This window comes from Mus musculus, chromosome 2 (genome assembly GCF_000001635.26).
Source record: "Mus musculus strain C57BL/6J chromosome 2, GRCm38.p6 C57BL/6J".
Taxonomy (NCBI): domain Eukaryota; kingdom Metazoa; phylum Chordata; class Mammalia; order Rodentia; family Muridae; genus Mus; species Mus musculus.
The window spans coordinates 34,009,099-34,030,142 of NC_000068.7; the positions used below are offsets into that span (position 1 = coordinate 34,009,099).

The 21,044-nt window shown below is 45.9% G+C and overlaps 2 long non-coding RNA genes across 15 annotated transcripts in view; one reads left to right on the forward strand and one right to left on the reverse strand.

Moving 5' to 3' along the window:
* The window catches only part of Gm13404, a 75,897-nt gene extending 66,840 nt beyond the window's left edge, over window positions 1–9,057 (forward strand). For all 14 annotated transcript variants that reach the window (XR_866147.3, XR_866145.1, XR_866144.2 and 11 more), the window contains one exon: window positions 8,047–9,057. This is a non-coding gene — a long non-coding RNA (predicted gene 13404). The remainder of the gene's footprint in view (window positions 1–8,046) is intronic.
* A 133-nt stretch (window positions 9,058–9,190) lies between these two features.
* The window catches only part of C230014O12Rik (RIKEN cDNA C230014O12 gene), an 89,447-nt gene continuing 77,593 nt past the window's right edge, over window positions 9,191–21,044 (reverse strand). The window contains exons 3-4 of the long non-coding RNA NR_130173.1: window positions 16,701–16,859; window positions 9,191–11,398 (exon numbers count right to left, since the gene is read on the reverse strand). This is a non-coding gene — a long non-coding RNA (RIKEN cDNA C230014O12 gene). The remainder of the gene's footprint in view (window positions 11,399–16,700; window positions 16,860–21,044) is intronic.

A 21,044-nucleotide genomic window follows, 5' to 3' on the forward strand; every position in this document is an offset into this window, starting at 1 on the left:
TCACCTAGGCTTTGCTGCAGCATGCCTCTATCTTAACTGCTGCTGCTTAAGTCAACATCCAAAGTAAAGGGCCTCATATGGCATGATCATGCCATGATATATGTCCTATGCCATACGCTAGTCCTGGTTCCTCCACTGCCCTCTGTGCCCACTCTTGCCTCCACCCCTCCTTCCTCTGACCTCATGGTTTCCTTTCAATGTTCATGTCCTGCACACACACACACACACACAAACACACAAATTTAAATCCAGATTCCGTATGGTAAAGTTGTCTCCTGGGCCCGAAGGCAGCTGTGCTAAGACATCGTCTGTGTTGTCATATAGACTGCCTGATTTCTGTGTCTCCCCTTGCACCTTGCTTTCTGTGTGGCTCATCTGTCTGTTTTCTGGCTTACAGTGCCGGGGATGGAAGCCCAGAGTTCTGTGCCTGCTACTGTAAGCGCTCTACCGACCAAGCCATGCCTCAAGTCCTTGTTCCTCAAGCTTATTGTAGATTTCTTCTTATTTTTCTTGAATATGATTTTCCAGACTCCGATTCTAAGTATTTGTGTCCCTCATTGATTCTCAAAATAGATACTCTCTCTCTCAAGCACATTCCTTCCCTAATCTCCTGATTGTCCCCTTCTGGTACTTTGAAGGTTACACATTTTTAGACATAATATCTCTATTCTCAATATGTAATGGCTTTTATTTTATGTCTCCCATTTCCTTCCTCTCCCAACTTCGTCCTGGGTAATTTGTTCAGCTCTGTCTCCCAGGTCATTATTCTTTACTCTGGCCATGTCTAATCTGTATTACTCCATTCATTGAATTTCCCAGGTCAATTACATTTTTATTTCTTTAAGTTTTTTTGTGATTCCTTTTATCTGCCTTTTAAGTTTTGATAATGTCTCATTCCTCCAAATTATATTCTGCTTCTAAGTGTGCATGTCTGAGTCCCTCGCTGTCTGCCTCTGCATCCACCCTGCTGGGCACACCATCTTCTGTGTGTTTCCTGAGCTTTTTAAGTAGACTCATAATCATTTGGCTTTTACCTGCTGGTGTTTTCTGTGGTCTGGGTAAGTTGTGGTTTAAATATAAAATATGCCCCATAGGCTATGTGTCTGAACCCTTGGTCCCCAGCTGGGGCATTTGGGAAGACGGTAGAACCTTTAGGAAGTGGGGCCTTCCTATAGGAGTGAGTCACTGGGGGTTGGGCTTGAGGTTTTATAGTCTGATAGGCAACCCCCCCCCTTCCTGTTGATTTTCTGCTTTCTGAGTGCAGATGCAATGTGACCAGCCAGCTTCCTGGTCAAGTCTGCCTTCCTTGCCTGCTACCATGTCTTCTCTGCTATGCTGGACTGTATCCCTCTGGAACTGTGAGGCAAAAACATCCCTTTCCCTCAAGTTGCTCTTGTCAGGGAATGAAACTAAGGCAAGATAACAACTGTCTCTCCCAAAGAAGGTGGGAAGGTGCTGGTGGGACTCTAGACATCAGACTGAGCTTCTTGGCTTGAGAGCTGGTGTATGTGAACTGTCGTCCCAGTCCATCTATGATCTGCTTGGGGCTTGAGATTCTGAAGGTGAATATATTTTTCTTTTTTACTCTTCTTTCCTTTCCTTTCCTTTCCTTTCCTTTCCTTTCCTTTCCTTTCCTTTCCTTTCCTTTCCTTCCCTTTTCCTTCCTTCCTTCCTTCCTTCCTTCCTTTCTTTCTTCCTTCCTTCCTTTCTTTCTTTCTTTCTTTCTTTCTTTCTTTCTTTCTTTCTTTCTATTTTCTTGGATCATCGGAACAAGGCACAGAAGTCCAGCATCCCCCATGGGACGAGACATTGCTGCAAGTGGCAGTATTTATAGCTACAGGATCCACTATCCTGGTTTGCTTCCTATTGCTGTAAGAAACATCATGACAAAGAGTGTTTGCTTGGTTTACAGATCCTGACCACACTCCATCACGAAGGGAGTCAGGACAGGAACTCAAACAGAGCAGGTACTCCTGGAGCTCCTGCAGGCAGGAGCTGAAGTAGAAGCCAGCTGCTTACTGGCTTGCTTCTCTTAGCTCTCTCAGCCTGCTGATCCCAGGGCCACCTACCTGCCCAAAGATGTCAGCACACACAGTGTGCTGGACCCTTTCACAGCAATCATTAATCAAGAAAATAGCCCACAGATATGCCCACAGGCCAACCTGACAGAGGCAACTCCTCAGTTGAGCTTCCCTCTTCACAGGGGGCACTAGTTTGTGTCAAGTTGACAAAAGCTAACCAGCACAGGTGCCCTGGCACTGGAGTTACAGGATTTGAGATGTTCATTGTGGGTGCTAGGAGCCAAACTCTTGTTTTCTGTTAACTATGGAGTCATCTCTCCAGACCCACTTCCTTTCTTTGTATAGATTCATTAGTTTTCTTTTAAAATTTTTTCAGTTAATATATCTTATTTGTGATTTTTATGAAGAGGTCTTAATTTATAGATTCTATATGGTGATTGTTTTGTATAGAAGTAAAGCTATTCAATTTTGAAACTAGCTGGTATATTAACCCACTGTATATACATGTCTGCAGATGTGCACATACAAATGTATGTTCATGAGCATGTGTGTCTTAGGATTCTATTGTTGTGAAGACACCATGACCAAGGCAACTCTTATAAAGGAAAACATTTCATTGGAGCTGGCTTACAGTTTTAGAGGTTTAGTCCATTATCGATAATGGACCACCCACCTTGTTTTTGAGTCAGTTTCTCTTACTGGGACCTGGAACTTGTAGTTACTGGAACTTGTAGACCTGGAACGGTCATTACTTTTCTAGTCCCATGATAAAACACCATTACCAATGCAACTCAAAGAAGGAGGAGTTATTTGGATCCATGGTTCCAGAGGGATCAGAGTCTAACACAGTCAAGGCGGAGAAGCATGGCAGCTACAACAGCAAGCTGGGAGCTTTGAACTTCAGGCATGAATAAGAGAGAGCAGACCACAAGTTGCTCGTCTTTAAACTAGCAGACACACACACACACACACACACACACACACACACACACACACACCTCCTTCAGCAAGGCCACACCCCTAAGCCTCCCAGACAGCAACACCAACTGGAGACCATGTGTTCACATACACGAGCCTGCAGGAGAACTCATTGAAGCCACCGTCATGGAGCCAGCAAGCCCCACGGATCTTTCTGTCTTTCCCTTCCCAGCACTGGGATTAAAAGCATTACCACCCTCTGCTTCTACCAGGGTGCTGGGAATTAAAATCAGGGTCCTCACGCTTGCATGGTAAGGACTTTGCTGACTTAGACACCCCCCACACACACCACCAGACCTCTCACACTGTGTTTTAAAGAGAGATTTCTAAACATAAAACACACAATTATAGATAACTAGACTCTAACTTCCTCAAGATATGGGAATCATATTTACTTTGGTAATACATATTTTTAAAGCCTTATTACAATTCTCTCTCCCTCTTCCTCTCTCTCTCTCTCTCTCTCTCTCTCTCTGTGTGTGTGTGTGTGTGTGTGTGTGTGCACATACAAGCCACAGAGTGCATGTAGAAGTCACTGGAAAACTTTCAAGAGTCCCTTCTTCCCTTCCTTCTTTCCTCCCTTCTTTCTTTCCTTCTCCCTCTCTCCCTCCTCCCTCCCTCCCTCCCTCCCTCCCTCCCTCCCTCCCTCCCTCCCTCCCTCCCTCCCTCCCTCCCTCCCTCCCTCTCTTTCACCATGAGGGCCCCAGGGATTGAGCCCATGTAGTTTGGTGGCAACTTTTATGTTTTGAACTATTTTGTAGGCCAATAAATATGAATATTTTCACCTTCTCCCCCTAAAATTTGCTAAGTTAATTTGATCTGTTGTTTTATTTTACAATGTTTAAAACCTTCTATTGTAGAAACTTTAACCATGCCCCAACTGATAGAGAACAGCACTCCTCCCTGCCATGTGGTTATCATTCGGTGTTTCCACCAACTCTTGTTATCGTCTCTTCCATCCTTCCCAGCTTCCAACAGCTTTATTTTGACACAAATCCCAGACACCAGATCATTCCAATGGGAAATGTTCAATGCATAGTTCTGAAAGCAAAGAATTATCTAGGTAAAGATAAAAATACCAAAGTGCCTTGTGGCACCCAAAAATCTACAATAATGTCTTGGTGCCATGGGAACCCCAGTTAATGTTGAAATTTCCTTGATTTACAAATGGCTTTCACAGGTGACTTATTGGTCTAAGATCTAAGCATCTGTTAGGGCTTTAAGTATTCTGTGCTAGGTAGTTTTGTGGCACTTTGACACAAGCTAGAGTCACCAGAGAGAAGGGAGCCTCACTTGAGAGAATGCATCCGTGAGATCAGGTTGTAGGCAGGACTCTAGGGCACTTTCTTAATTAGTGAACGGTGGGGGAGGAACCAGCCTGCTGTGCATGGTGTCACCCCTGGGCTGGTGGTCCTGGGTGCTATAAGAAAGCAGGCTGAGCGAGCCATGGGGAGCAAGCCAGTGAGCAGCACCTCGTGGCTTCTGCATCAGTTCCTGACTCTAGGTGCCTGCCCTGTTTGAGTTCCTGTCATGACTTCTTTCAGTGGACTGTGATATATAAACTAAATAAACCCTTTCCTCCCCAAGTGACTTTGGTCATGGTGTTTCCTCGAAGCAATAGTGGCCCTGAGTAAGACAGTGCCCACATTACCCTCCCCCCCAAATTACTTGCTAAAGAGAGTGGTCAGTGGCGCTGCAGAGTCACCTCAGGATGTGCTGATGTGTCTCCTGTCGTGTTGCTTTGTCCCCTATGCTTTCTGTAACTCCATCACTGATTTGGTTTTTGGTTTTTTTTGTTTTTTGTTTTTTGTTTTTTTGTTTTTTTTTTTTTTTTTTGAGACAGGGTTTCTGTGTGTAGCCCTGGCTGTCCTGGAACTCACTCTGTAGACCAGGCTGGCCTCGAACTCAGAAATCCGCCTGCCTCTGCCTCCCAAGCTCTGGGATTAAAGGCGTGCGCCACCACGCCCGGCTCCATCACTGATCTGGAAGACCATCAAGTTCAAGTTTGACATTCTGGCATGAATGCTGCCCTTCCAGGAGCAGCTCCCAAGTGTTGGCTTCTCTTCAGGGCATGTTCTAGTGACCTGTGATGGTGACCCTCATCAGCAGAACTTTGGCAGTACGGTGCCATCTTGGTTCACAGGTTAATGGTCTTTACAAATCTGTTTTTTCTCCTTTATATCTGGGACTGAACCTGGGGCAGTGGTTCTCAACCTTCCTGATGCTGCGACCCTTTAATAGAGTTCCTCATGTTGTGGTGACCCCAATCATAAAGTAATTGTTGTTGCTACGTCCTAGGTGTAATTTCACTACTGTTATGAATCATAATGTAAAAGATCTGTGTTTTCCAAAGATCTTAGGCGACCTCTGTGAAGGGTCATTCAACCCCTAGTTGAGAACTGCTGACCGAGGGAGGGTCCTTCAACACGCTAGGCAGAGCTCTACCACTGAACTACATCCTCAGCCATCTCATATTTTCCATTTTAAAAACTTACTAAGTTGTCCACACAAATCTTGAAACCTTGATCCTCCTGCCTCAGCTTTCCATGTAACTGGAATTAGAGGCCTGTGTCAACAACAACAAAAGGTGTCTTCATCTCCCTCTGCTAGGTTCTGAATCAGTAGGGCAGCAGCAGCAGCAGCAGCAGCTCATACAGCTGGTTCCAGCTGAGCCACTTTAATGGGAGGGACAGGTGGGGTCAGAGGGCAAAAGGAAAGAGAAAGCCTAGCGATAGCTCTCCCTTCCCCTCCCTCCTTCTTCCCATCCTTCCTTTATCCCTCCTTTTCTCCTCCCCTCTCATTCAGGAGTGCTTCCATCATCTGCTATGTCTTCCCTGGCTGCCATCTTTACCTAGCCACCCCTGCCTTTGGCCCCTGGAACACACCTCATTCCTGTGTCCCTCCCGCCCCACTGGTCTGCCAGCTTCTCTACCCTCTATCACCTGGACAACCAGTTCTTACAGTCAGTCTCCTCTGTGTGATGTGTCCAAGGTAATTCCTTTCTCCCTCTTAGACCTTGGCGGGGGAGGTGGGGGGCCGCATGAGGAAGTATGTGGGTGTTGTTCTTTTAAAAAATGAAAAAGGAAATTCTTTATGCTCCAGAAGAATTCAAAAGCATTGCTGTAATCTGGTTCTAGCAGGCTGGAATGAGCTCACTTTGCAGATGTGAAGTGGGAAGAAATTCCACAAACGTTTAAAGTGACTTTTTAAAAGACAAAAACAGATTAAACATCGGGTCATTCTTTCAAATATAATGGAACAGACAAAACATCTTTTTAGAGTGGGTAACTGCAAGAGCTGTCTTGGTTTTAGAGGGAAATCCACCGCCTTGGATGTGAAGAAAACCTTCAGAGAGAATAGAAGGGGGCGGGGTCTCCAGAATTAAAACCAGGAAGAAAGACTTAAACTCTCATGAACTTGACTGAATGAAGTTACAATACTCTGTGGAATAAGAGGCTAAGGGGAGAGCTTTCCTCACCTACAAACCCCTCAGCCTGCTCCTCTTTGAACAAGCCCCCTCCAGTCCGAGATGTATTTTCAGCCTGCAGGATTTATTAGAATCAGCTTTTTCTGGGCCTGAACCATCACATTCACCTTGACCCCCAGTCTCCTAGTACTTACGCTTATGCAGACTCCTGAGCCCTTCTCTGGGCAAAAGGCCTGGAAAGTTCCAGAATCCTGAGTCAGAGGCCCAAGCAGGACAAGGGGCTGGGGTTTAGCGGAGCTTGACCTCTTTGGGAAATGTTAAGAAGTCAAGGTGGGCACGGTCATTGCTGGGAGGGCGCAGGACCGGCTCCTTGCAGGAAGTCAGGCCTGTGCTGAGACCTGAAGGGTGTTGGGCCGGAGCGAGCTTTGTGTGAAGGGGTTGCCAGTAGAGAAAAGAACTTCATGTGGGTGCTACATCGGGGCTCTGGGCTGCTCTGGCAAATCTCCTTTACTAAAACCCATCTTTAAAAAACAAAAAAACAACAACAACAACAAAAAAAAATGTTTTCTTAAGTGGAAAGAACATGGAGGGCAGGGTGAAGGGAGGAGGGAAACTGAGTGGAAGAGTAAAAGAAACAAACCCAACAACCCACCTTCCATCTCTTGATGGAGTTCTTCCTCCGGAGTTTACCATCAGCCTTTGCGCCTTTGGCCAAAGGACCGGAACATTTCCCACCCCCTTCCCTCCCCAGTCTAAGTTCCTATGAGTACCTTCAACACTGCCCCGAGCAAGCAATAAGCAAGTTTGTGAAAGCACGAACAGCCTAGTTTAGGCCGGGTCACCTACGTGAGCAGGAACATATATTTTTTAAATGACTATTTACATGTGTTAACCCAATTTCTATGAAAAACTGCTCGGGAATACAATCAGAGGGTTAGTAACCTGAGGCTCCAGGTGGCCAGTGTTCCCAGGGACCCAGGCCCAAGAGGGTGCCCCTGTTTGCTGGGGGGGCCCATCCTCCACCCCACCCCCAGCATTGTAAGCTCTCTCAGCTCCTGTATATGAATGAGCTGATCTTTCAGCTGCCCTTTGTCTTGGAAAAAATTAATTCTCATTTGCATTACCCCGTCTAAATGTCACCCACCGATATTTTGTTAGACATTAGCGGCGCTGGCAGGGAGGGCCGCGGGGTAATTGCGCTCTGCCTGATGCTGGGATTTACATAATTTCAGACAGCAATTAAAGAATCCTGGGGAATTTTTTTTCCCCTCTCCCTTCCAACCTCTCCTACAAAGAAAGTGTTCGTTTACATTAAGCGCTCAGCGCGTTGCTGTTCATTTGCATAAAATTAAAGGTTTTTGTGTTCCCGAACAGCAGGGTAACATTTAAAATTCCGTTTTAAAAAGCTCACCTTACAATAATAAAATGTTAATATCATTTCCTAGGCAATGCAAGGTTGCCAGACGCCTTTCAATTCCAACTTGCTCCCGTGCTAACTGCTCTCTCTCTCCCTCTCTTCTTTCTCTGTATGCCTTTGTCCATCCCTGTCTTCCCCACCTCGTAACTGTAACTCCTTCTCTTCAGACGAACCATCTCTTCACTCTGTAATTCTTTCTCTAGATGGGATCCAAATGTTCTCAGCCCTCCAGCCCCAAGAAGCCACGAGCAGTCAAGTGTCTGTGACCATCTCAAGGACACTGAAGTCCCAGGAAGTCCTGTCTGTGATGATCCCAGTCACGCCTAGTACCAAGCGCCTCAGACATCCTCATCTGGCTTACTCTCCTCCCCTAACACCGTGGATGCTGTGACAACCCAGTCCTCAGGTTATTGTTGCAGGACCACAATGTGTCCTGAACCCAGTTCAAGTCTCGCCCCTCATTTTTATTCATGTCAAACAGCATTGAAATGCTTATCCCATAAGATAGTGAAGTCAAGGACCACCTCCCAGAGCCCCCTCTGGCAGGCAGGGGATTGGCCTCCACACAGGCTTCCTGAACCCAGGACAACCTTCTGTCAGGCATCATGGTCTGTCTATATGCCTTTGCTAGGCTCTTCCTGGACCATCAGACATGGTTTAAGGACCTGCATCCACCCAGGGGGATGCTAAAGGGTGTTTCTGATGCATGTTTCATTTAAGCATCTAGGAACTCATGTTAATCTTGTTAATCCTGTTTGATGATGGATACACCCCAATTACCAGGTGTCTAGGCCTGCATTCTGAAGGAAGCATGGGCCTGGGCCTTTACCTGGAGAGGTGAGGATAGATATCTCAGAAAGATGGAATTCTGCACACTGGAACTCAAGGGAGGGGCTGAGATAGAGAAAGGACAGTTGTGTTTGTTGTTTTAAATACAAAAAGTAGGCACTTTTAAAGTTCCAGCCTTTAAGTGGTAAAAAGGCACTATGTATGACAGGGATTATGGACAAAGGGAGTCCCTTAGGCTGAGATTGAAGGACATTGGACAATTAAAAAACGCATATGAACATACACAGAGCTTTATGCCTGCATAGGCAGCCATATATCTATATAGGTATCTATGCAAGTATGAAAGATGATGTTACTGTGTGACTGACTGGCTTATAAATTATTTTTCCATGAAATGTAAATATAAACATGTTAAATACTATTTATATATCTGTTATAATAATGATCAATCTATGTTAGTAGGCAACATTTTAGAAAGATATACAGCAGGAGGTGAGGCTATAGAGAGACAGAATTCTTGTATAATTTTGAAATAAAGTCAGTATGAATTCCAAGATAGAATGTTATAAATTATACTTTAATTGTAATCCCCAGGGAAAATACTATAAAAATAACTTTAAAATGTACAGTGAGATAAATGACAAAGAAATGAAGATGGTTTATGTAATAAAAATAAGACAGTAATGGAGTAAAATTATAAAAGTAAATTATTCCTTAATAATAATTACATTAAATGTAAGTGGGTTAAACTATCCAATTAAATGGTAGAAGATTGGGAGAATGGGCTTTTTAAATGACCTGACTATATACTGTATATAAGAGATTCATCTTAAATGAATAGACAGAAATAGGGTGAAAGTAAAAGGGTAGAGAAAGATTCTGTGTGCAAAAGTAGTCTAAGGGAGATAGAACGCATGTGCTGATATCAGAAATGAAGATGGCTCAGTGGGGAGATGCCTGCCTCCAAGGCTGGCCATCCAAACTCAATCCCCAGGTCCTTTGAACTGCACATGCACACATCCACAGTATGGCAAATGTTCTCTCTCTCTCTCTCTCTCACACACACACACACACACAGAGAGAGAGAGAGAGAGAGAGAGAGAGAGAGAGAGAGAGAGGAATTTTTTTAAACACAAGGAAATACATTAAATGATAAAGGGGCCATTGTGATTATTAACATATGTGCACCTAATGACAGAGCTCCAAAATAGAGGAAGTAAATGCTAGCAACTTGAATTGGAAGACAGAATTCTTCCTTCCTAGCTGGAGCTTCAATGAAGGATTGTCAATAACGGAAAGAACAATGAGAAAGAGGAAGAAAGCCAAGGCCTGAAGGCATCAGCAAAGACAGACAACTCAGCAGACACCCGTATATCACACTCCACTCCACCTGCGACAGCAATGGTGGACGGACCATTGCTTCCCAGTTGATACGGAACATTCTTGAGGGTAAACAGTATATTCAACTACAAAATGAGATTTAATGGAGTGAAGTATAGAAAACATATAAAGTATGTTCCCAAAACACAACACACCAACATTTATGAGTGGTAAAGCATGCTCAGAGGGAAAATTGGAGCTGTGAACTCCTTCATTAAAAAGGGACTAGAGAGATGGGTCAGGGGTTGAGAGTGTGTACTGCTCTTAGTTCCCAGCACCAGCATCTGGCTGCTTAGAACCATCCACTTAGAACTCCAACTTTAGAGCCTTCTTCTGGCCTCTGAGCATTGCTTGCACATGTTGCGTAGACATACAGGGAGGCAAAACGTTTGCTCATCCTTAGATGATGGTGGTGATGATGATGACGACGACGACGATGACACTGCTGCTGACAATGACATTGATTTTGATGTTGACGTTGACATTGACGACGATGATGATGCTAGTAAGCAACATCCTGCATGGCTTGGTCCTGGAATCATGACTTGGGGAAAGGTGAGAATGAAGAAAAAGCAGGTACACAGAAGCAACCTGGAACTGGGAGGGCTGCACTTGCTCTGATGGAGGGCATCTACTACACAATCTGGAAACTCAGGACATTCATTAGGTACAGCGAAAGGAGGAGGGCTATCGAGTCTCAGTGGATAAGACTTATCTAAGGATAAGACTTGAGCTATAAACATCTGGGAGGGGGAAGCTGCAGTTGACATTTCCTGCACAGACATGCACACACACGTCGACAGGGGAAGGCTTTGCCATTTTCATGGGTCTGAGGCATTAGTCCAACAATACGCATTCACTCAGGACCTAGTCCACTCCCCACAATAAAAATGACGATGATAATAATGATAGGTTAAATGGGCAATTAAATGGCTTCTAACAAATAAAAGCTCAGAGTCAGGCTTTCCTAATAATTCTCCCAAAGTTTAAAGAATAATTAACACAGATTCTGCTCAGAGATCTCTAAAAATATTCATTAAACAAGGTCAGTATTCTTCCCAACACAGAGCAAGAAGAAAACATTAGTAAGTATATTGAATGAATACAGGTACAGAAATCCTTGAATGAGACACTAGCAAATTGAACCCATTTAGCAAACTATAAGGAGTGTATATCAGAACGGCAAATGAGATCTGTTGTAGGAGTACAAGTGTGGGTTCCATATCTGAAAACCAATCCGTAGGGCTGGGGTGGGGCTCAGTTGGTCAAGTGCTTGCCCTAGGATACAGGAGGCCCTGAGTTTGACGCCTAGTACCCCATGAATGCAGCATGGTGATGTGCACCTCTCATCACAGGACTGGGGAGGGAAAGGCCAATCACTTTTACCTATAAAATAAAAACAAATAAGTCATAAACAAGAATGGACATGGTGAAAGGCATCTATAAACCCTACCCAGCGGGCATCCTGTCTGAGGATGAAGACAGAGCTGGGGACATCACACACACACACACACACACACACACACACACACACACAGACAGAGGCCTGCGTTTGGGTTCCTAGCACTCACATAAAAAGCAGAGCCAGGGGCTGGTGAGATGGCTCAGTGGGTAAGAGCACCCGACTGCTCTTCCGAAGGTCCGGAGTTCAAATCCCAGCAACCACATGGTGGCTCACAACCATCTGTAACAAGATCTGACGCCCTCTTATGGAGTGTTTGAAGACAGCTACAGTGTACTTACATATAATAAATAAATAAATCTTTAAAAAAAAAAAAAAAAAAAAAAAAAGCAGAGCCAGTGCTTAGAGGAGGGGCCTTGGATACAGGAGGACACCTGGAGCTCATTGGCTAGCTTTCCTAGCCAATTGATGAGTCTCACTAGCTATAAATGAATAAATAAATAAATAAATAAATAAATAATAAATAATAATAAAGATGTTGACCTCTGGCATCCATGTACAAGTGCACATGTGCATGTACTTACATAACAGATACACACTGCACATACATTAATATTCATACAAAGGCTTATATGTAAATGTCTGTAAGGGCAGTGTGTATAAGTCAAAGAAGATTAAACAATCCAACATTAAGTGATGTATGGATAAACAAGTGGCGGCATATCTATGTAAGAGAATACTATTCAGTCATGAAAAGGAATAGAATTCTGAGACACACTGCCGTACGGGTGAATCTAGAAAACACAAAACATGGAAGAACTCAGAACCCTAAAAAGGCCCCATGTTCCATGATCCCAATTCTATGAAATGTTCATATTAGACAGAGGCAGAAGGGGGATCCCTAGCTACCAGGACCTGGGTTGGGAATGGGGAATGACTGCCTGGTGGATAGGAAGTTTCTGGACTAAAGAGTGGATGGTTTACCATGGGGTGGGTTTGCTAAGCACAACTGAATCACGCACTGTTAGATGGCTAACCTCGCCATCTAACCACCTTAAAGTTACTGTTACAGGAATTTTGTCTTAGTTAAAAAGTTAAAATAAGCCAGGCGTGGTGGCGAACGCCTTTAATCCCAGCACTCGGGAGGCAGAGGCAGGCAGATCTCTGAGTTCCAGGCCAACCTGGTCTACAAAGTGAGTTGCAGGACTGCCAGGGCTACACAGAGAAACCCTGTCTCAAAAACAAAAAAACAAACAAAAAACAAAACAAAAAAACAACAACAAAAAAGTTAAAATAAAAAGCAAAGGGGAGTCCGAGCCCTGGTTTTCTTTCCCACGCAAGCTCCGTTAGCTTTGGGTTAACTTTTGCTTGGTCTTGCTTGGGATTCTTTGGAGATAGGATCTCGTGTAACTCAGGTTAGCTTCCAACTTGCCATGCAGCTGAGGACAGCCTTGAGCTCTCAGTCCTCCTCCCTCTATCAACAAAGTGCTGGGATTACTTGCACGCAACACAGTATCCAGATGTCATCTGTGTAAAAGGATTGTGGTGGTTTGAATGGGAAGTGTCCACATAGGCTCATGTGTTTGAACATCTGGTCCCCAGCAGGTGGCGCTGTTTAGGGAGGTTATAGAAGCTTTGAGAGTGTGTTGGTGGGGGATTATAGCCCACTCCACCCCTGGCCTTTCTCACTCCACCCCTCCACCTCTCTCTCTCTCTCTCTCTCCCTCTCCCTCTCCCTCTCCCTGTCTCTCTCTCTCTCTGTCTCTCTCTTTCTCCCTCCCTCCCCTCCCCCCACCCCCTCACTTCCTTCCTGGTAGTTGAGGTGTGATCTCTCAGCCCCCTGCTCCTGCTCCTAAGTGTCCCCCATCATTATGGACTCTGGAACCTTGAGCCCAAGTAAACTGTTTCCTTTGTAAGATGTTCTTGGTCATTTGTGCTATTTTATCACAGCAACCAAAACCTGGTTAACGAAAATGAGAACCAAATATGATAAGCAAACTTGGGATGAACCCAGACCATAAACAAAATAGTATAAATGGCATGATTTGGACAACTAGGGAGATTGCAATAAGAACCTGGGGAAAACAGAGCACTGTAATAATGATGTTTTTCATATTTCTTAATAGACATGATTTGATTATTAAAGATTGCTCTAGTTCTTAAGGGACATTCTATAAATGAGTGTAAAGAAAGAGGGGTCATGTCTGTAAATAACCTCAAACTCTTTAGGAGCAAAAGACGTGTGTGTGTGTGTGTGTGTATGTGTGTGTGTATGTGTGTGTGTTCCTGTGTGTGTGTGTTCCTGTGTGTGTGTGTTCCTGTGTGTGTGTGTGTTCCTGTGTATGTGTGTTCCTGTGTGTATGTGAAGGTGCAAATGCAGGTACCAATATGCATGTGGAGGCCAGGGGTCAACCTCAGCTAACCCACCTCCTCTTTAGGGACTAGGTCCCTCACTTGCCCAAGAACTTGCTGAGCAGGCTGGTAGCCAGCTGTCTATCTGCCTCTCTGGTGCACGATTGCAGCTTTGAGCCACTGCTCTAGGATTCTCTTTTTGTGACTTCCTCATGCTTCCAGTGTAAGTATGTTACCTATAGGTCTATCTCTCCAGCCTCTCAAATGGTGTTTTAAATTAAAGGCCTAGGACTGAAGAGATGGCTCAGCAGTTAAGAGCACTGACTGCTCTTCCAGAGGTCCTGAGTTCAATTCCCAGCAACCACATGGTGGCTCCCAACCATCTGTAATGGGGTCTGATGTCCTCTTCTGGTGTGTCTGAGAACAGCTACAGTGTATTCACATAAATAAATAATTTAAAAAATAAACTGAAAACCTACAACGGGCCTGGGAGGTGACTCGGAGGTGAGTCACCAGATTGAGCCCAGATCTCCAGAACTGTGTTATAAGCCTGGGCATAGTGGCTCATACACCTGTATACCCAACACTCCAAGGTAGACACAGTAGGATTGCCAGAGTTCCCTGACTAGCCAGTCTAGCCAAACTCAATTTGCAATCTTCCTGCCTCCCCACCTCCTGAGTGCTGTGACCACAGGCCTGTGCCACCACACCTGGCTTCCACATGGGTTTCACTGGTCCATCACATCCGATCATATCCAGGCAACAACTCGCTTAATAGATCTAGTTGCTAATATGCATCCAATTGTCTAACTTTATTTTTTCAAATGGTTAACCAACTATTCTAGCACTATTTATTAAATAATTTATGTTTCCCCTACTGATTTGAAATGCCACTTTCATTATATAATAAATAGCTATGCACACCTCAGTTATTTTCCTGCGTCGGCTCATTTGTTTAATTATGCCGATTTTACTGTTTTGTCTTATTATATAAATCTGCAAGGTGTTTTGGCTTATTCATTCACTTATTAACTCACTGGAAGTGTTGTGAGCGTGTGTATGTATGTGTGTGCTAGTATGTATGTATGTGTATATGTGTGAGTGTGTGTATATGTGTGTATGTGTGTTATGTGTGTATATGTTTGTGAGTGTGTGTATGTGTGTATATGTATATATATATATATATATGTGTGTGTGTGTGTGAGTGCATGTATGTATATATGTGTATGTGAGTGTGCATGTGTGTTACTGTGTGTATGTATATGTGCATATGTGAGTGTGTATGTGTGCATGTGTGTTAGTGTATATACATGTGTGTGAGTATCTGTGAATGTATGTGTATGTGAGTGTGTATGTGTGTGCATGTGTTAGTGTATGCACGTGTGTGTGAGTGTGTGTATGTGAGTGTGTATGTGTGTGCTTGTGTTACTGTGTGCATGAGTGTGTGTACATGTGTGTGGGTGTGCATATATATGTGTGTGCATGTGTTAGTGTGAGTGTGTATATATGTGTGTGAGTATGTGTATGTGTGTGTGAGTGTGTGTATATGTGTGTAAATGTGTGTATGTGTGTGTGAGTGTGTGTAGTTGTGTTTCTGAGGCATGTGTAGCCCTGTGTGTGTTTGCTTACTTTTGTTTTCCTTTTGAGGCAGGGTCTCACGCAGCTCAAGCTGGCCCTGAACTCCATATGTAGCTAAGGATGACCTTGAACCTTGATTCACCTGCCTCCACCTCCCAAGTGCTGGAGTGACCGGTGTGCCCCACAAGGCCCAGCTTTTGTGGTGCTGGGCTTGGTGCACGTGCCCAAGTGTTCTCCTAGGCTCACTCACTCAGTCTGTGGATGGGAGCTATTTTAGAACAGCGTGGACAGTGGGCAACGGAACACCTCGACACCTGCATTTAAATGTCTGACCTCAGAAGCTCCTCCTGCCCTGATCAATTTCATTTATTAAGATGTTCTTAGCCGTTCTTGTCTATTTATAACTCCCAATGAACTGATGTTGCAAGAAAATACATTTGGGATTTCATTGGAACTGAATTAAATGTATGGATTAATCTTAATGGAATTGACAATTTTTAATCTTCTTTTCCACCGGCCCAGCCGGCTGTGCTTTTATGCAGTCAATTCTCATTTTCATGTGAAGTTTTAGCCTCACACATTTATGACTGAGCTTGTTGTTGGATATTTTCTGTCTTTGTGGCTATTGTGAATGTCATCTTTTCCCATCATACATTCCGGGTGATTAATGTAAGTACACAGCAAAGCCATTGATTTTTTTGAATATTTCTTTCAAGTCAGCATTTACTGAATTCCTGATTAATTGTAATAGTTCCTGCTTGTTCTTTCAAATTTCCTAGGTAAATAATCACATAATGTGATTGCCCCCTTTACTTTCTTTTGATCTTATCATATACATACATACATACATACATACATATATATGGTAATAGAATATATGTTACATACATATATATGATAATAGAATATATGTATATATTTCTTTCTGCATTAGTCAAGGCAAGCTTTCTGAGACATGAGGAGCAGTACTGAGCAACCAGTTTTCCCAGGGGAAGCAGCCCTGATAAGGGGCTCTGGGCAATTTCTGTGGTGTAAATTCTCCCATCACAGCAGGCCTTCAGTTGCTGATGGGATGTCACTAGATGTGGAATTTATAAAGAGACACGTGGCCTCAATGTGAGGTGGTCTTCAGGGAAGAACACAAAAACAAAATAACAAAAAGAAAAGTTGGAAAACACATGTGTGCACGCGCACACACACACACACACACACACACACACACACACACAGAGGACCAGTTGCAATGAGCATTACCTCTTCCACAGTAGCTCTAAGAGCGCCTGTGACACACTCCACTCTACTTGTTCAATGGGGAAGGGTGGAATAGTGGCCATTACAAAAGGATGGCAAGATCACCTGGTGCAGCTGCATTCCTCTGAGTCCTGCCTCCCTGACACTCTTCTCTCGGGCAATACAGTCAGATTTGAACTGGATTCCCAGAGTTCCGGTGTTGTTCATCTGTTCCCCAGCTGGTGGCGCTATTGATAGGTGGATGAACCCTTTAGGAGGTGGAGTCTATTTGGAGGAAGTAGGTCATTAAGGGTGAGTCTTTGAAGATGATATTGTGACCTTGCAACCCACCCTCCACCCCCCACCCCCCATCCCCTCAGCGCTTGCTGGCCCCCATGAAGTGAGCAGCCTCCTCTATCATAGAGACTTGGCACGATATCCTGCTCCACCTCAGACTAAAGCAATGGACGCCAGCCAGCCACGGGCTGAACTGTGTCCAAATTAAACTTTGCATCTTTTCAATTGTTTTCCTTGGGGTATGTGTCCAGGAGGTGAAGAGGTCACAAACACTCGGACAGCTTCTGTGCTCCTCAACCCCTCCCTCTCTTTTCCCGGGACTGCTGAAGTCACAGCTCCTCCAATTGGGCTTCATCCTGCCTCCTTTTGGAGGGTAAGAGGTAGTAGAACTTTCTCCTGGCCCACCCAACCATACCAAGTCCAAACTGGAGCCCCTGTCCTGTCCTGGTGGCTCTCATCAACACGCTCTTTGCCTACAGATCGAGCAAATAGCGGTTCATGAGGTTCAGGTATCCGTTTCTCCCTACTGTACCCCAGGGCCAGAATTCCCAGGGGAATGGCCTCCCTGATGGCCCTGTTCTCTCAGTAAATACCTTTGCCCACTGCTTAGAAGATCTAGTGTCTTCTACCCCTTCATCAACTGTGCCTTTCATGGTCACCAACAGTGTTGCTCAGACACGTGACCCTGTTCTTCTGAGTCCCAGAAGCGTTGACTCCACCCTCCTCTTGAGACACTCCAGTGTAGTGACTTTCCTTCACCATCTCTGCGACTCCATTTCTGCCTTCCGTCTCCACCCTCTCAGCGTCCTTCAAGATGCCCCTCCCCTACTTTCCCAGTGACCCACCCCTCTTCCTGGCCAGCTAACCACGCATGGCACGTGTTCAGCTCACCGTCGTACTCTCTCCTTTAACCATGTTAGCTAACCTTAAGTATGTCCGAAGCTCCTTTTTCTAATCTGTGAAGTAGGGTAACTGCTAGCTGCATGCTAACACTAACCTGGGGGTACATGCCCCCTGGGTAGGGCACAAAGGGGGCACCCGATGAACCTGACCCCTGGTGGTAGGTTTTATTATCATCCTTCTTGGTCATCTGGAGGGAGAAGGCTACACGAAGGAGGTAAAGCCATCACACGCCACACAGTCTGTGGGACCTGTTGAAGCCCTCCCCACAATGTGGAAGGGGAGATTTCTGAGCTCAGACAGGGACTGTGGGGAGGAGTCAGGGATTCGGGGGGAGGAGTCTACTCTCCAGCAATGCGCAAACTCTGTGCTCTTCTTGTTCCTCTGTCACCAGGGCCTATATTAAGATCATCAAATGTCAGCACAGACGCTTTAACTGCTAATGTGAGTGTGAAAGACAGGTGGATTGCAGGTGTGCTGGTGGGAAGAGAGAAGTCAGGAGGTAGAAAAAGCAAGGAGGGGGCAGAGGGTGAAGGTAGAGAAGCCGGCTTCAGTTCCGTGGGAGCCACAAGATGTGTGTTGCGCGGCAGACAACAGACCTGTAGAGACAGGATCAGTCTGTGGGCTGCTGGCTCCAGGGGCAGCCTGGATAGGCTGGGCTGTGGGTACAGCTCTGGCTCTATGAGACTGCAGGGAGTCTGGGCTTCACACCCCTGCAGCGACTCTCACTTAATGAGTGAAAGGCAGTAGGGTAAAGAGCCCCCCTCTGGAAAACAGACTGTCTGCAAAGGCGGCTGTCAAAGCGAGGCCCCGTTGCTAAGGGAACCGCCTGGGAAGTCAAGAGATGAAGTCACCCCACCTCTCCAGCAAGCTTGAGGTTCAGAAGGGGCCTGGCATTCCAATCCATGTCTGCACTGGTGCCTCTCTGGCCAGGCTTCCGAACCTAGGCGGGGCTGAGATCTTGCCTTCCATGACTGCCCACGCCTGGCTAGTCATTAGTCCAATGGTTGACCAAAGAAACTTGGCTAAGCACTAAGAGGCACAGAGGCTCAGGAGAGCCTGCAGGAGGTCAGTCTGGTACCAAAGGGGCCACAGCACCCCAGGGACTCAGGACTTTAATTAAATCCAGAGGGAAGCAGCTCTAAGCTGACGTGAGGATGGAACCCTTAGGATAGGCAAGAAAACTACTGTCTTAGATGCTTTACTACCATGACCAAGCCAACTTGGGGAGGAAAGGGTTTACTTAGGGTCTGCCTCCACATCATACATCACTGATGGGAGTCAAGACAGGAACTCAAACAGGGCTGGAACCTGGAGACAGGAGCTAATTGCAGAGACCATGGGCAGACGATGCTTACTGGCTTGCTTAGCCCGTTTTCTTCTAGAACCCAGGATCACCAGCCCAGGAATGGCACCACCCACAATGAGCTGGGCCTTCCCCACCGCACCCCATCCCCCATCAATCACTAATTAAGAAGGGTTTATTTAGCTTATGCTCCACATTACTGACTACAGGTTTGCCTACATCCTAACCTCATGGAGGCATTTTCTCAATTGAGGCTCCTTCCTTTCCAATGTCTCTAGCTTGTGCCAAAGTAACGAACCAGCTGGTTTAATAAAACTAGCCAGAACAAGCACTAAAGTTTGAACACAGCCAGCCTCAGTGGGGGAGCCTTGAAACTTACAGAGGTGGCTTCTCTCCAGAGAGTCTGACATCTGCGGGGAGCAATCCAGGACAGCGTGGTCTTTCATCCCTACACTCATGGCTATGCTCATGGTCCACCAAGTCTGAGGACCCCTGGGCATGGCCCTGTCTAGACATCCCAAAGACCTACTTACTCGTTTTGTTACTATATGAATATTTTTATAAAGGAAAGCAGAAGACTTGCTTAGTCTCCGGTGGAGGCCATGTTGGCATTATACCCCCAATCAGGTCTTGGGAAGATCTATTGAAAAGAAGGAGCCTTGGCATTGGGGCCAAGCAGAACAGACAGCAAAGGCAAATCCTTGCTGCCATGCCCTCCCCAGGTAACCTGGGGGCAGTTCCTCACAGTCCTTATGCCTGAGGGTCAGTGTGAACATAGGGAGTAGATGTGGGGGCGTCTAGAGACGGTGCACACACAGCTGTGCATGACAACAAGACTCAGTAGTGATGATATCATGATCTTGAATTCCCGCCTCTCAGAGGATGACCCAGTCCTTTCCTGACACAGGTGCCAGCTTTCAACTCCCTTGGCATGTACCCCTTGCCCTTTGAGTGAGTCACAAACAACTTCCTCTCAAGACATGCTGAGTGGCTGGCACAGAGATGGCCAACCTGCCCTTCCTCCAGGAAGCTTCCAGTCTTAAGACTGGGGGTAGAAAACACTAGCAATGCAGACGCCAGGCTAGCAATGCAGGCACCAGGCTAGCAATGCAGACGCCAGGCTAGCAATGCAGGTGCCAGGCTAGCAATGCAGGCACCAGGCTAGCAATGCAGGTGCCAGGCTAGCAATGCAGGTGCCAGGCTAGCAATGCAGGTGCCAGGCTAGCAATGCAGGCACCAGGGTCATGATGCTCACAATGGAGCCTCCCAGCTCCCTGCTGCTTTGTCCCTGGCCCTGGCCCTCAAACACGCTGTTCCCTGTCCTACCAGCTCTTGGAAAGCAATATTGGAAACCAAATTCATGGGCTAAGACTGGACTCTGGCATTAGTCAGATGGGCACCATTCCAGTCCACACTCACGGGCCTGGAAGTGGGAGATGCACCTCACCTCGGTCTCGCAGCTGAGAACACGGGGCACACTGAAGCTCTGGCACGCAGCTAAGATGTGCCCCACCTGCACTGCACCTGAGAATTTGTGTCATAATTACTCCTTGTTCTCCTTGGCTCATGATGGAGCCAGTTCCTCTGCACTCAGGAAAAGGTGAAAACCAGAACGGGCCTGTGATCTAGGCAGAGAGTGAGATTGCTTGCCTGTGCTTTAGCTGAGATCTTATTAGCCTGGGCTCTAGCTGAAATCTTGCCAGCCTGTGTTCTAGCAGGGATCTTGCTAGCCTGTGCTCTGGCTGAGAGATCTTGTTAGTCATCTCTTCCTTGGCACCATGTCTAGAGCCCCGTGGGATGTTGCTGAGCTGGGGAAGTCACCTAGAGTCCTAAGCATGTGCTCACCTATGGGAGCAGCTGGGGAAAGCCAGAGAATCACAGGGGCCAGCTCAGAAGCTGGAACCACCATAAAGTGACAAGCTCTGGGCTCTGCGGCCCAAAAGAGGTCCAGTGAAGTCCTTAAGGAG